Raw genomic sequence first — 14,707 nt, forward strand, 5'->3', positions numbered from 1 at the left:
TGTAAAATAGATAGCTAGTGGGAAGCAGCCACATAGCACAGGGAGATCAGCTCGGTGCTTTGTGACCACCTAGAGGGGTGGGATAGGGAGGGTGGGAGGGAGGGAGATGCAAGTGGGAAGAGATATGGGAACATAGGTATATGTATAACTGATTCACTTTGTTATACAGAAACTAACACACCATTGTAAAGCATTTATACTCCAATAAAGATGTAAATAAATAAAGTACAGGGAAGATCTGTGAATAGGGCTTAAGATACTTAGGAGCTAGTACCTGCATTAATCAACCAGGTTATAGAATGAAAAATGAAAAAAAAAAAATAATAAAAGAAAGAGAACAGTTAATGCACTATAAGAAAACTACAAAATTTTTAGCTTTGTCTACCATGAATAACAGAACCAGCTGAGTTAAGTTCTATCTTTGCCCCAGGCATGCTCTGAATTTAGAATCTTTGCAGTTTTTCATTCCACTCTTCATTTCAAGAATGGGCTTGAGGTGTCATATGAATTTCAAAACTAGAAGAAATATCTAGTCTAGTACCTGCTGCTTCAGCTTTATGCACATGAGGGATTTATCTGGAAAAATCTTACAAACAAATTTCATCTATCTGATATTTAAAATCCCACTCTTTAAGGTAATAATGCTAAGAATCAAAATAAACTTCACTACCATTGCTATGCACTATAGATACTAATATACATATGTTGAGTCATCCGTTGAGGAAAATGGCAATACATCCATCTTTTGTATATTATATTATTTCTAGAAAATTATTTTAAGGTAAACGTTTTAGAAGATTGTTATTATGAGAATTGTACCCAAGATATCCTCAGAAGAAATATTTAATATTTAAATACAATGAAATTATGATTTTATTATACAGAATATCTCCAAAAATTGAGATATCAAAATTTTTAGATATTTCTGAAATCATAATACATAAATGGGTAGATAATAAGTATACAAAATAATAAATGCAGATTTAAACAAGAAAACTAATTGGATAACACTAGTATCACCAGTAATTGAAAATATAAAAATTAAAATAACAAGAGATGACTATTTACTTGTTTTCTTATTTGCCTACTTTTTGTTTCAGTTACCTTAGAAAAACATTTCATGGTTAGATAAGATGGGATAAAAATTATATACTGCTAGAAACAAAAAGATCAACTTGTTTTCTAGCAGTACATCAAGCATAATATCAATTGGATAAAGCAGGATATATTGTAGTTTCTCTACCAATATAATTCTACTAAAATAAAATATTCATGCACACACACACACATACATGTGAGAGAAGATTAGAAATTTTAACAGAAGTAATAACATCAAGTGGTTATAATAACTGTAGAATTATGGATAGTTTCTTTTGCATTATTTTCTATCTTCACTTTAATATGGTTATTTTTTTCACAATTAAAAATTACAACATATGGTGAAATATAGAAAATGCTTGTGATAAGATGTTGACTAAAATATGTATATTTTGTACAATTTTAAGTGTGAAAACATATGAAAAATGAATGAAAATAATTGTAAATAATGTAAAGCTCTGAAAGCAAGGATAATTTAATTCACTTTAATCTAGTTTGAAATTATCTATTAAACAAGAAATTACCATCGATGAACACATAATGTTCAGACTTTAAGATTTTATGTCATGAATAAAAATTCAGTAACAATGATGCATCTTTTCTTTTCATGTAGTCATTGAAATTCTGTTGTATCTTAGCTTCTGTGTTTGAGCTATTTGACCCATTATTGACCTATTAATTGTCTTATTTTGACATATTTCATTATGTCACATGCCTTTTGATTTGTGAAACATATAACAAGAAATTGTTCTTGCTATATATTTCTTTAGAAAAAGCAAATAATTTGCATTTAATATAGAATCTACCACATTTCATAATACTGATTTACTAATATTTGAGATGGACTCCATGTTAAACTAAATGTTATCTGTTTTTACATAACTTTGAATAAACTTAATATTATTTCAAATGCTAAATCATTTAATGTTATAGAAACAATAGCTAATATTCTTTGTATGTTTACTACATGCTAGGGACTTTATAGTTATTTTCTTATTTAATACTCATAGTAGCCCTGTAAGGTAAATCTATTATTTATTCCATGTTTTTCTTAAATAAACTGAATTTCAAAGAGGCTCAATGCCTTGTCCAGGAGAGGACAGGAAATGCTTAGAAGACATGGGGCTCAAATCCAAGTCTGATTCTGGAGAAAGAGATTTAATTGCTATGATCTATAGCAGGTACTAAAACTTCCTTTACCTTTTATCCTTGTTAGTTTGTCATAATACTTGACACAAATATAAAGAATTTAGGTATGTTCTGATTGGAAGTTGTACTTGTGGGTCAGTGTAAGGCAGCCTAACTAGAAGCAGATCATCTTATGTGATTGATTTAGAAAAAATATTTGGCTTTCTCTGGTCGGTCTTGAGTTGGAAGTGGGAACAAAAATGGGAACTTCAATGTCATCGACCAAATCCTGCTCATACGAGCCCATTGCTGCAAAGATTGTGGTTTGGCTTCCTGGACTGGTTGCTGCAGAGGTTGTGGTTTGGTTTCCTGGGCTTCTAATGTGGGTCAGAGGTCAATTGTTACATGTGGTCCAGCTCTTGTGTCTTTGTATATTGAGAGAAATATACAAATAGACAAATATACAACTTGACAAAGTCAATGGTCATTTTCTCTCTCTCCTCATCTATCCTTTCTACCCTTCATCAACTTGAATTTCTCACTCTTTAGGAGTCTAGCACTGGGGAGAGAGGACAGCAGAAAGGGAAGCATAGCCTTTACGATACTAGTAGTGGCAGGCTCTGGTGTGGATGGTCACTGGGTGTGGTGGATACGCAAAGCCAACTCTTTCTTTTACCAACCTTCTGATCCAAAGTGTGGAAACTGGACCAGAAGCATCAGCCTCACTTTGAAAATTGCTACAGCTTACTGATTCAGATCCTATATTTTAACAAGTTCTTCCGATGGTTTGTACATACAATAACATTTAGAAAGCACTGAGCTAGAATGCCTTTGTGAGATTCTCCTAAGTTTTCTTACTGGCAAATTCAATTCCAATTCTTATGAGGTTTATGGTGACCCCTCCACTGACTACGTTCTGTTTCTTTTCAGTCCCCGAGGTTCTGACCATTCGCTGTATTGCCAGGCCGCTTCACCGTTTAGGCAATTCTCTTATTTGGAATGCCCTTGAGGACAGCTCCATCCAGCATGGTTTAATCTACATAGTACAGAGAAAACATAGACTTTTGCTTTCTTCTTAGTAAAAATGCTCTCTCTTTTTTTTTTCTCTCTCTCTCTCTGATTGGCTCTTTCAGACAGACTTAACCAGACTTCCTTGTACTAGACCTTAAGCAACTCTAAGCCAAAGAATACACATTGCCCACACTCCAGTGCCCACCTGCCTTAAACTCCTCTTCCTTAGCCCAAGGAAGAGGGTAGCACTCTTTTCTTTAATGTAGGTAGGAGGCAGCATGAGTGAGAGAGCACAGACCATTTCAACAACTCAGCAAAGGACCTCTATCCTTGGAGTACAAGATTTTAAAAGCTGGAGATGGGAAACACCTACTAACATTGAAACAAACAGATGTGCAATCTCTTAGCTTGACCTGGAAGGGGTAAAGCCCCTCATTTAAGATAAGGAGATGCTTGCAACGTATTGCAATGTTCTTCTCTTTGTGGATTTAAAAAACCAACAGAGGCAGAGAGACATCCTGTTACAGTCAGAGTGGTCAAGGCACAGTTACATTGTAGGGCAAGGAATTAAAGCTTCAGGACACAAATCAAGCAGAAATCTGATAACTTTGATGCCCAAGGGCAGGTGTGTTCTTCAAACTGTCCTTTAAGGCCTTGAGGGTTGTGTTGTCTGTTTTTTTTTTCCCCATAAAATAGGGTGGGGGTTACTATTATTTAGTAAAGCATACAGAATGTTGGACATGAGAGAAATCTGGAAACCAGATTTGGTAATAACTACTTAGCTCAAGAAACTCCCAGTTGGTGTTTAGCTTTGGGTTTTAAGAAATGTAGGACACCACGAAATCCATCTGGATATAGGTGTAGCCCTTGTTTTGACATCAGATGTCCTAAATATCAAGGCTGGGTTTGAGTAAATTACAATTTCTTTTCTTTTCTTTATTTTTTGGGCAACCTTATGTCCCATTAAGTCTAAAATTTTTAACAAGTGGATACTGCTGTCTTCTTATGAGGAGGTTTGAGAAGGAGAGCAAAGAAGAGAATTATTCACATGCTGCAACAAAGTAGAACACTTAGAGAAATTTATATCATCCAGATCAGTTTTCAGGATTTATGAGAAGTAAGAAGAACTCTGTAAGCCTTATGGTTTACTGTCCACGTGAACTGCTTTTTGTCGCAAGTGAAAACCAAAAGGTATTGAGTAGCTTCATCAACTAGAATGCTAAAGATTTTGCTGCATAGATCAATTACAGTAAAGAGTTTACTTTTGTTAGGAATGGGTGTTAGCAATATATTAGAGTTAGGGGAAACAGGGTGTTGAGAAATAACAGTGTATTGCTCTGATGTCATGGATAAACCTCCACCCTCAGCCCTTAGGTTTTCTCACTGATAAAACAGGAGTATTACCAAGACTGATGCAAGGGATAATGGGGCCTTGAACCTTGTAGTCTTCTTTTATGAGTTTTATGCCTTGAAGGCCTTCTTGACTTATAGGTTATTGATTAATTCTGGGAAGAGATTTTGAGGGGTAGATTCCCATTTGAATCTAATGGGAGGTGCACTGTGAATTTTGCCAACATCAACTGGAGATTTTGCCCATAAGAAAGGTGGTAGTTGATTCAGTAGGCACGAATGATCAGTGTTTCCAGAATTAGCTCTAGTACTGTCAGAGACAGAACAAATAAAAGATGTCAAAGGTCATTTAATTCACTGGTCAGTTACTATAATGACTACTGCCAAATTCTAGAATTATTTTCCTCTTTTGGGAGAAAGAAATTCCAGCATGACACTTCTCTAAAAAGTCTCGACCTAATAAATGGATTGCTGGGAGTGAGGGGGAGGAACTAAGAAGAACAGGGTGGGTATCTCTCAATGCTCCTAAACAAAAGGGAATATGTTCAGAGACAGGAACCTCTTAAAGTTCATTAGAGATTTCCACTCTTTGAACAGTTTTATTACTCCAAGGCAGGGACTGTTTTATTTTATTGGGGTTGAGCACCAAGAGTGTGGCTCAGTGTCAGTTAGGATGGGAAGGGATTCATCTCCAATCTGGAGGACTGTTTCTCCAAGCCAGTTAAGAGGGAGGGCTGGGAAGAGCCCCTGTGCTTCCTTGGAGCCCCATTATTGAGAATGAGGAAGAAGTTAAAAGGACTGGTGAGAGGGCTGAAGGAGCCTAACATGCTTAAATTTGTAACAATCTCTTCTCCAATGTTCTAGCTCTTTACAATAATGTTCTAGCTCTTTACAATAGCTCTTTAGTTTAGCAGAAACTAAAGGGTTTTGGTTTTGTTTAGGGGCCTTTATTTGATGGAGTTGAAGATTAATAATTTTGGCGGTCTTCCTTTTAGGTGACTCATCCAGAGTGTGAGAGAGCTAGTTTGCCAGATTCAGTAAATCTGGAGTAGACATAGTTTACTATCCTAGCCTGGTCCTTTTTACTAAAAGAGAAAGTTCCTGGTTCAGCTCACTAATAAACAGAGTTAAAAGTTCCTTGGGTGAAATCAACATCTGAAGGAAGATCAGAATTTTCATTAGAAAATAATCTGAAGTTGATTGTAATAGTCATGAACAGATTCATCAGATTTTTGTTTGCAAGCCTGAAATTTATTCCAACAGGCTTTGGAAAAGTCCTAGGAATTGCTGGATGAAGTCATCTAGCTACTGTCTGAGCCTAATCATGTAATAAGTTAGTCAACTGGTCTCCCAGTTGTGATGCCAAAGAACTTTTAGGATTTTCCTGATTAGAATTTTTCATCCAGCGCTGGGGCTGGCCTTCACTGAAAAGCATATGAGGTAGCTGAGATAAGTCAGAGAAACAAGGCTAATCAGTTTAAATGACTATATTAAGTTTCTCAGCAAATCTGTGAGCATCTTCATTTACTTTGGTAAAATCTTTGACTATTGCTTGCAGTTCAGCTTTAGTCTAGGGATTCTAAGAAATAAAGGGTTTAGCCTCGAACCTCAGAAGGCTGAATTTTAAAGGGACACAATCTGACAAGTTCAGAGAATGAGGGAGTGGGGAGAGTTTCAGAGAAAAGGAAAAGTTTGGGGAGAAAATTAGCATGGGAAGATTGAGAGATAGAAAAGGCATTGGTGGCATATAATGGATGGAGCAACATGGAGCTGGAGGTGAAATCTGAGACAAGGAAGCCAAGAAAGTAGAATCTGAGGCTTCAGGAGCCATTTTGCCTTTCTTTAATGTGTTTTCTTTTGCCTCAGTTAATCTTAAAATTTTATTTTTGTAGAGGGGCAATGCTAGACTTCTGATAATGCTGGGAAGCCTGAAAATACTATTCAAAATAAATATTCCATTTGGTTCTGGAAATGTTTTGATCTATTTCAATCCAATTTGATTTTAAGAAAATTAAGTTTTGGGATTTCAAAAGTTTACCATAATGACCATTGATATTTTAAATTGCCTTCGGTTCGATTGGTTCATTTAGTTAGAAATGCACATGAGGAAGGGCCATGGCTTTTAAATATAAAATCAGGTGGAGTCCCTGTGGGGAGGGTGGCCTTCAAAATACTTAGATAACTAGGAACCCATTTCCCAGGTGTTTTTCTCTAGAGTTAAAGAGCAATTTTCAAACAGCTTAAAGTACAGCACAAATAGCTCAATTCAAGCAGCTTGCAAATCAAATAACCTGTGAGGCTAATGTCAGCCAGTTCTAAGGAAACAGCTTGGGCCTAGAGGGGCCAGGCCAAAGGCTTCTCAGCCAGTTTCTATAGAACAGCTTCCAAAGGAGTGGTCCAAAGGCTGAAAAAAATGACACATTTTCATGAAGTAGTTCCTGTTCCAGGAGGAATGGGACAAAGGTGTATCAACCAGCTTCAGTTGAAACAGTCTGATTTTGAGATCCAAATGAGCACTTGTATACAGAACAAGGCCTTAACCAGAAATAACAAAGTCTTAAAATAGATCCCAAAGAAAACCTGGAGAGCTTCGAGTGCAGAGGGTATGAGTTTGGATCTAGGTGAAAAATACATCTTCAAACTCCAGGTCAGTGAGAAAAGCAATACACTCAGAGGGCTCAATTTCAAACTGCACCTGTTTGCTCCTCCTGCTGTCTTCAGGAGCCTTCTCTGCTCCTGGTACAGGACACCAAAACATTGACTTAAAACAATTAGACTGCCAGATAGTTCTCCAGCAAAGATGGGTTTATTTGAGATCATAAGAGAATTACAATCTAGGGTCTGCCAACAAGGCAAGCTGCATGCAAGTCTCCACAGCAAAGGAAGAGCTCTTTTAGAGAAGGGAAAAGGAAGTTGGGAGAGCTACAGTGAACAGAGTGCATGGCCTTTCATGGCTTTTGTGGCTAAGCCCTTGCCAGAAAGGGAGTTTTTCTTTGTTCTTTTGGGCTCTGCTACTGTCACAAGGCTTGAGAGTTCACTCTTCTGTTTTCTTAACTCTACTTAATTGAGGTTTCTGCTTATTATTTTTTTTTTACACTACACATTCTCAAATTTACAGACAATTTTTCTGGAGAACCCATGCCCCTTACCATTGTATTAAGCTTCCTCCCTAATTATCATTTTTCTTCCTTAGGGGGGAAAAAAAAAGCCCTTCAGGGTAAATGACGTATCATATGTTAAATACATAATTGTGACTGATCAGTTCTAAAAATTTGAAATGGAAAGAATTATGCACTCTTTCAGAGGGACCCAAATATCTGTTTGTACATGATCAACAAGTCTCAATAATTCCTTCAGTAACTTAGTAAATGTAAGTGTAACTTGAAAAACATTAGAAAAGTAGATTTCTGTTTACTTCTTGATGACCAACAAAAATACAATGTCGTAGATGAATGGATAAAGAAGATGTGGCACATATATACAATGGAATATTACTCAGCCTTAAAAAGAAATGAAATTGAGTTATTTGTAGTGAGGTGGGTGGACCTAGAGACTGTCATACAGAGTGAAGTAAGTCAGAAAGAGAAAAAAAAAATACCGTATGCTAACACATGTATATGGAATCTAAGAAAAAAAAAAAGGTTCTGAAGAACCTAGTGGCAGGACAGGAATAAAGACTCAGATGTAGAGATTGGACTTGAGGCAATGGGGAGGGGAAAGGGTAAGCTGGGACTAAGTGAGAGAGTGGCATGGACTTATATATACTACCAAATGTAAAATAGATAGCTAGTGGGAAGCAGCTGCATAGCACAGGGAGATCAGCTTGGTGCTTTGTGACAACCTAGAGGTGTGGGATAGGGATGGTGGGACAGAGACACAAGAGGGAGGAGGTATGGGGATATATGTATATGTATAGCTGATTCACTTTGTTATAATGCAGAAACTGACATACCACTGTAAAGCAATTATACTCCAATAAAGATGTTAAAAAAAAAGTGCTTTAGAAAAAAAATACAATGTCGTTATCATCACACATGACTTGGAGATTTTCAAGCAGGAGATGAATAATCATATGCTGCCCATATACACAATGGAAGGACTCCCTAATTCAGAAGGGAACTGGACTAAATAACTTCTGGATTTGTATCTAATCAATTTATGTTGGCCTAGAGAAATAAGAATTTTCAGTGTCTGGCTCTACTTCATTGAGGAATGAATGAATATGTAATACTAATATAAATACATCATAACCTTCAAGTACTAATCTTAACTTTCAATTTTTATTAAGAATTATATTTTAAACAAGTGTTGAAACAGAAGAGACTTTATATATATTTTTTTAGTTTATCAGAACTGTCCTATAAACAGAACATTTAATTGTCAGTGTATTCTGATTGGTAGATTATAGAATTTTACTTTTTTTGAGATTATCTTTCACAGCTTTACATAGACATGAAGTAATATAAGGTCTAAGTGAATCACTTTGAAATGATATAGATCAAAATCTGAAAGAGAAAACTTTCAAAACATTTAAAATTTAATTAACAAAGAGAAAGAATTAATAAAACCTTAAGCACAGTGTTTTATAATTTATAAGGTGTCTTCACATGAAGTATTACATTTAATGCTAAAACAATCTTTCAATGTATATATCATTTTAAGCTTATTGAATACATAAAATGAAAAAAAAAAATCAGTCTTTGCACATTCTATTACCAAAGCCTGAAAGTCTTTTTCCAAACATTCTTCTGACAGACTTCTATTAGTTTCAAAGCCCAACTTAAATGAGATTTCCTTTATGATCTCTTCTCTAATTTTCACAAAGATAATTTTACCCATCACTCTGTGCATACTTATATTAGAGCATTTATGTCACCACTGACTTTATTTCACATCATCATTTTTACCGGATATTGAACATCTAAAATTCAGGGACTACATACTATTCTCCTTTATCTCCTCATTTCAATCAAAATTCCTGGTACAGATCAAATGCTTAATAAGTTTTTCTAAACAATTAAAATATTGAGTTAATTAATTATGTAATATCATATGCTGGGTAGGTAGTAAATGAAAGTGAACACAGATTTTTTGCAATAAATTTCTGCTTTCTGATGACCCACAGCCATTTCATTAACTGAGTAAAAAATATAAAACAAAAAAATAAGCTATCACAGATATTTATTTTTTAAGGTTTTGAAAATCAAGATAACAATTTTGTTAAATTTACATATGGCTTTATTCCCTTGGTTGTTTATTTAACAACCAAATCAACACTCTAAATGTACTAAGACTTTTTTACCTTCCAGTAAGAGTCACATCTTCACAAACACAAGCACACACTCTTTATTTAAGTCAACACTGCTGATATAGCTAATTGACGTTACATAGTGCAAGAGTCAATATAACATTTGATTTTTCTGAAGTTAATAGGGTGTTTCTTATGGTCATCTTTACTTCACTTTTATATGATCACTTAGAATTTTAAACACAGTCATATAGGGGCTTCCCTGGTGGCACAGTGGTTGAGAGTCCACCCGCCGATGCAGGGGACACGGGTTCGTGTCCTGGTCCGGGAAGATTCCACATGCCGCAGAGTGGCTGGGACCATGAGCCATGTCCGCTGGGCCTGTGCGTCCGGAGCCTGTGTTCCGCAATGAGAGAGGCCACAACATTGAGAGGCCCGCGTACCACAAAAAAATAAATAAATAATAAATAAAACAGTCATATAGACCAGAGTTTTCAAAAAAACTTATTTGTTGGTAGTGTACAATTTTAATTATTTAATTTCTTCTAACAAAGTTAGCCTTGTGCAGCATTTACAATGATTAGCAATCAGCAAACTCACTTCTGCTACTATTTGTATTAATGATTTTTATTGACTATAATGATAAAAAGGCAATTGATAAAACTGTATTACAGCTATCTATCACCCATCTGATTTGGCCTCATCATGGTTATTTATCAAAACTGCCCAATACCTGAAGAAACTTTTCAAAATGATAGCAATAGAAATTCAACATTCATTGTACAAGGATTTTGCAGCTGTCCCTATTATAAACAGTCAACACTATGAACACCTATTGTGAAATGATACTTGTAAAAGGCAGAATTTACTGTTAGATATTTAAATTTGAAAAATGTGTGTGTTTTGAGCCAAACAAAGAGAAAATTTAGATTGAATTTATGAAAGGCAGAGTCCTAAAATTGTTCTTTCTTAAGGTTATAAATGAATTATTACTATTATTAACAATTGTTATCAAGGCAATTACTGAGGACTTACATAAGCTCAAATAAATTTTACACCTCTTATGGTGAATGACTGATTAACGTTTGTTAGATAAAATAAAAATAATTTCCATTAAATGGAATGATGTTGAAAATTTCACCCAAAGTTCTATAATTCCATATTTTAGTTGAAAGCTTAGAAATCAGTTAATATCACATTTTATTCCTATTTGGATAACCTGATATGCAACGAATAATAAATGAATTAATAATTGTTGAAATAATACATATTGTGACAGTTTTAAAGTGGTAAATGTCTGCATGTTATCTTCCTTCTCCTTTACAAACAACATTGTTTATATTTTCCTATTGAGATTTCAAGCCTTTTTCTATATCTTAGAATCATATTTAAGAATTTTATCTTTATTGGGAGTCCTACACTTGCTTCTTCAGTTTTATTTCCCTTTGTATGATTTGAGAGAAAGATCTCCCAGAAGTTGTATCACAGTGGAAAATGTACAATAAAAGAGTGAGGTGGGCTTCCCTGGTGGCACAGTGGTTGAGAGTCCACCTGCCAATGCAGGGGACGTGGGTTTGTGCCCCGGTCTGGGAAGATCCCACATGCCACAGAGTGGCTGGGCCCGTGAGCCATGGCCGCTGAGCCTGCGCATCCAGAGCCTGTGCTCCACAATGGGAGAGGCCACGACACTTGGAGGCCCATGTATCGCAAAAAAAAAAAAAAAAGAATGAGGCAAAATGCTAACAACTGTTGAATCTGGGTAAAGGGTCAATGGAGTTTCTTGTAATATTCTTACACATTCTAGCCACTATTCTTTACTTTTGAAATTATAACAAAATAAAATATTATAAAAAAGCAGAAATATCCATTCAACTCCTACATGGATTATAGGAAGAAATAAAATGACAAATAATTCTTCATGTCATTATCATTCTTCAAATCAATTATAATATTATTGAAGTCATGTTTCAAAGTAAGTTTAGTAATAACTGCTTTTGTACCACTAAACTTTTTTTTTTTAAAGGTGAGGATTTGACTTAAGAACCTTGAAGCAAAACAATATAAAAAAATATATAAAAGTATGCTGAAGTGAAGAACTACTACAAATAAAAGTAAATGTAATAAAAAGAAAGCAAAATATAATAGAAAGATGAATAAATATTCAAACAATTTAAGAAAATTGATAACCATATGATAATCAGTATAAGGATAAAAGAGGGAAACTAAAATACATATTAGGAATAAGAAAGGAGTTAAAACAACAGGTAGAGAAGATACTGAATAATATGTGGAGTATTATATATTATTATTATTAGAGTTTTGCAAGCAAATTTGGCAGAAATTTAAATATCCAGATTAAAAGTTAATTTTTGTAAAATATAATTGACCAACTCATATGGAAAATGGTAGATAAATTTTTAATAAATTGGGATTTTTATGTTTGATATAGTCAGATTTTAAATATTGGAAACACAGCATATAATAATTTACCTGTGGAAGAAACTAGGGAAAGGACAAGGGATTAAAGGGCTTTCTCCTAGCAAGGCTTTCAAACTGTATCTGGAAAAATATGCTCTCTATAGGGACATCTCCTGACATTCACTTGGCTAGAACTATGTCACATGACCACTCTAAGAAGTAAGGGAATCTGGGGATGTGAGTACATTTTGCAGGGCATGTTATAGTCCTGAAAAAGAAAACAATAAAAATAATAATAATAATAAAGGATCTGTTAATATAGAAAAAAGGAAATATAATTGATGCAGGCAAATAGTCATATATGCCAATTTGATTGGTCAAACATGCCAATTTGATTGGTCAAACTCAAATACTCTTCCCTCACCCCACACTGAGTTATTTCCCATAATATACTCTGTTTTACATAGTATGTGTTACTACCTGAAATTTCCTTACTTTTTTATTTGCTTATATTTGTGAATCATCTCTTCCCTTCTCCATTGGAAAGTGAGCTTCATGGGAACAGGAATTCTCTGAAGCCTGTTCACTTCTGTGGTCTTCATTCCCAGATCAATATCTGTCATAAAATTGGTACTAAATAATTCTTTTAAAATAAATGATTAGGTAAGCGAATGAACAAATGCATACATAATTGAAGGAAGAGCTGTCTAATAATTACTATAGTGGATGTGATTGTATTCTTGAATGTTACCTACTAACAAATATCCAATTGTTTCTGTACACAGAAAACTATAAGACACTGATGAAAGAAATTAAAGATGATACAAACAGATGGAGAGATATACCATGTTCTTGGATTGGAAGAATCAACATTGTGGAAATGACTATCCTACCCAAAGCTATCTACAGATTCAATGCAATGCCTATCAAACTACCAATGGCATTTTTCTCAAAACTAGAACAAAAAACTGCAAAATTTGTATGGAAACAAAAAAGACCCAGAATAGTCAAAGTAATTTTGAGAAAGAAAAATGGAGCTGGAGGAATCAGGCTCCCTGACTTCAGACTATACTACAAAGCTACAGTAATCAAGACAGTATGGTACTGGCACAAAAATAGAAATATAGATGAATGGGACAGGATAGAAAGCCCAGAGATAAACCCACACACATATGGTCACCTTATCTTTGATAAAGGAAGCAAGAATATACAATGGATAAAAAACAGCCTTTTCAATAAGTGGTGCTGGGAAAATTTGACAGCTACATGTAAAAGAATGAAATTAGAACACTCTCTAACCCCCTACACACACATAAAAAAAAAAAAAAACTCAAAATGGATTAAAGACCTAAATGTAAGGACAGACATTAAAAAAACTCTTAGAGGAACACATAGACAGAACACTCTATGACATAAATCACAGCAAGATCCTTTTTGACCCACCTCCTAGAGAAATGGAATTAAAACAAAAATAAACAAATGGGATCTAATGAAACTTAAAAGCTTTTGCACAGCAGAGGAAACCATAAACAAGGTGAAAAGACAACCCTCAGAATGGGAGAAAATATTTGCAAATGAAGCAACTGACAAAGGATTAATCTCCAAAATATACAAGCAGCTCATCCAGCTCAATATCAAAAAAAAAAAAAAACCTCAATCCAAAAATGGGCAGAAGGCCTAAATAGACATTTCTCCAAAGAAATACAGATTGCCAACAAACACACAAAAGGATGCTCAACATCACTAATCATTAGAAAAATGCCAATAAAAACTGCAATGAGGTATTACCTCACACCAGTCAGAATGGCCATCATCAAAAATCTACAAACAATAGATGCTAGAAAGGTTGTGGGGAAAAGGGAACCCTCTCGCACTGTTGGTGGGAATGTAAATTGATATATCCACTATGGAAAACAGTATGGAGCTTCCTTAAAAAACTAAAAATTGAACTACCATATGAGCCAGCAATCCCACTACTGGGCATATACCCCTAGAAAACCATAATTCAAAAAGAGACATGTACCACAATGTTCCTTGCAGCACTATTTACAATAGCCAGGACATGGAAGCAACCTAAGTGTCCATCGACAGATGAATGGGTAAAGAAGATGTGGCACTTATATACAATGGAATATTACTCAGCCATAAAAAGAAACAAAATTGAACTATTTGTAGTGAGGTGGATGGACCTATAGTCTGTCATACAGAGTGAAGTAAATCATAAATATATGTATATATATATATATATATATATATATCATATGCTAACACGTATATATGGAATCTAAAAAAGAAAAAAAAATGGTTCTGATGAAACTAGGGAAAAGACAGGAATAAAGATGCAGATGTAGAGAATGGAGTTGAGGACATGGAGAGGGGGAATGATAAACTGGGACAAAGTGAGAGAGTGGCATGGACATATACACACACACTACCAAATGTAAAATAGATAGC

This window comes from Pseudorca crassidens, chromosome 5 (genome assembly GCF_039906515.1).
Source record: "Pseudorca crassidens isolate mPseCra1 chromosome 5, mPseCra1.hap1, whole genome shotgun sequence".
NCBI classification, from domain to species: domain Eukaryota; kingdom Metazoa; phylum Chordata; class Mammalia; order Artiodactyla; family Delphinidae; genus Pseudorca; species Pseudorca crassidens.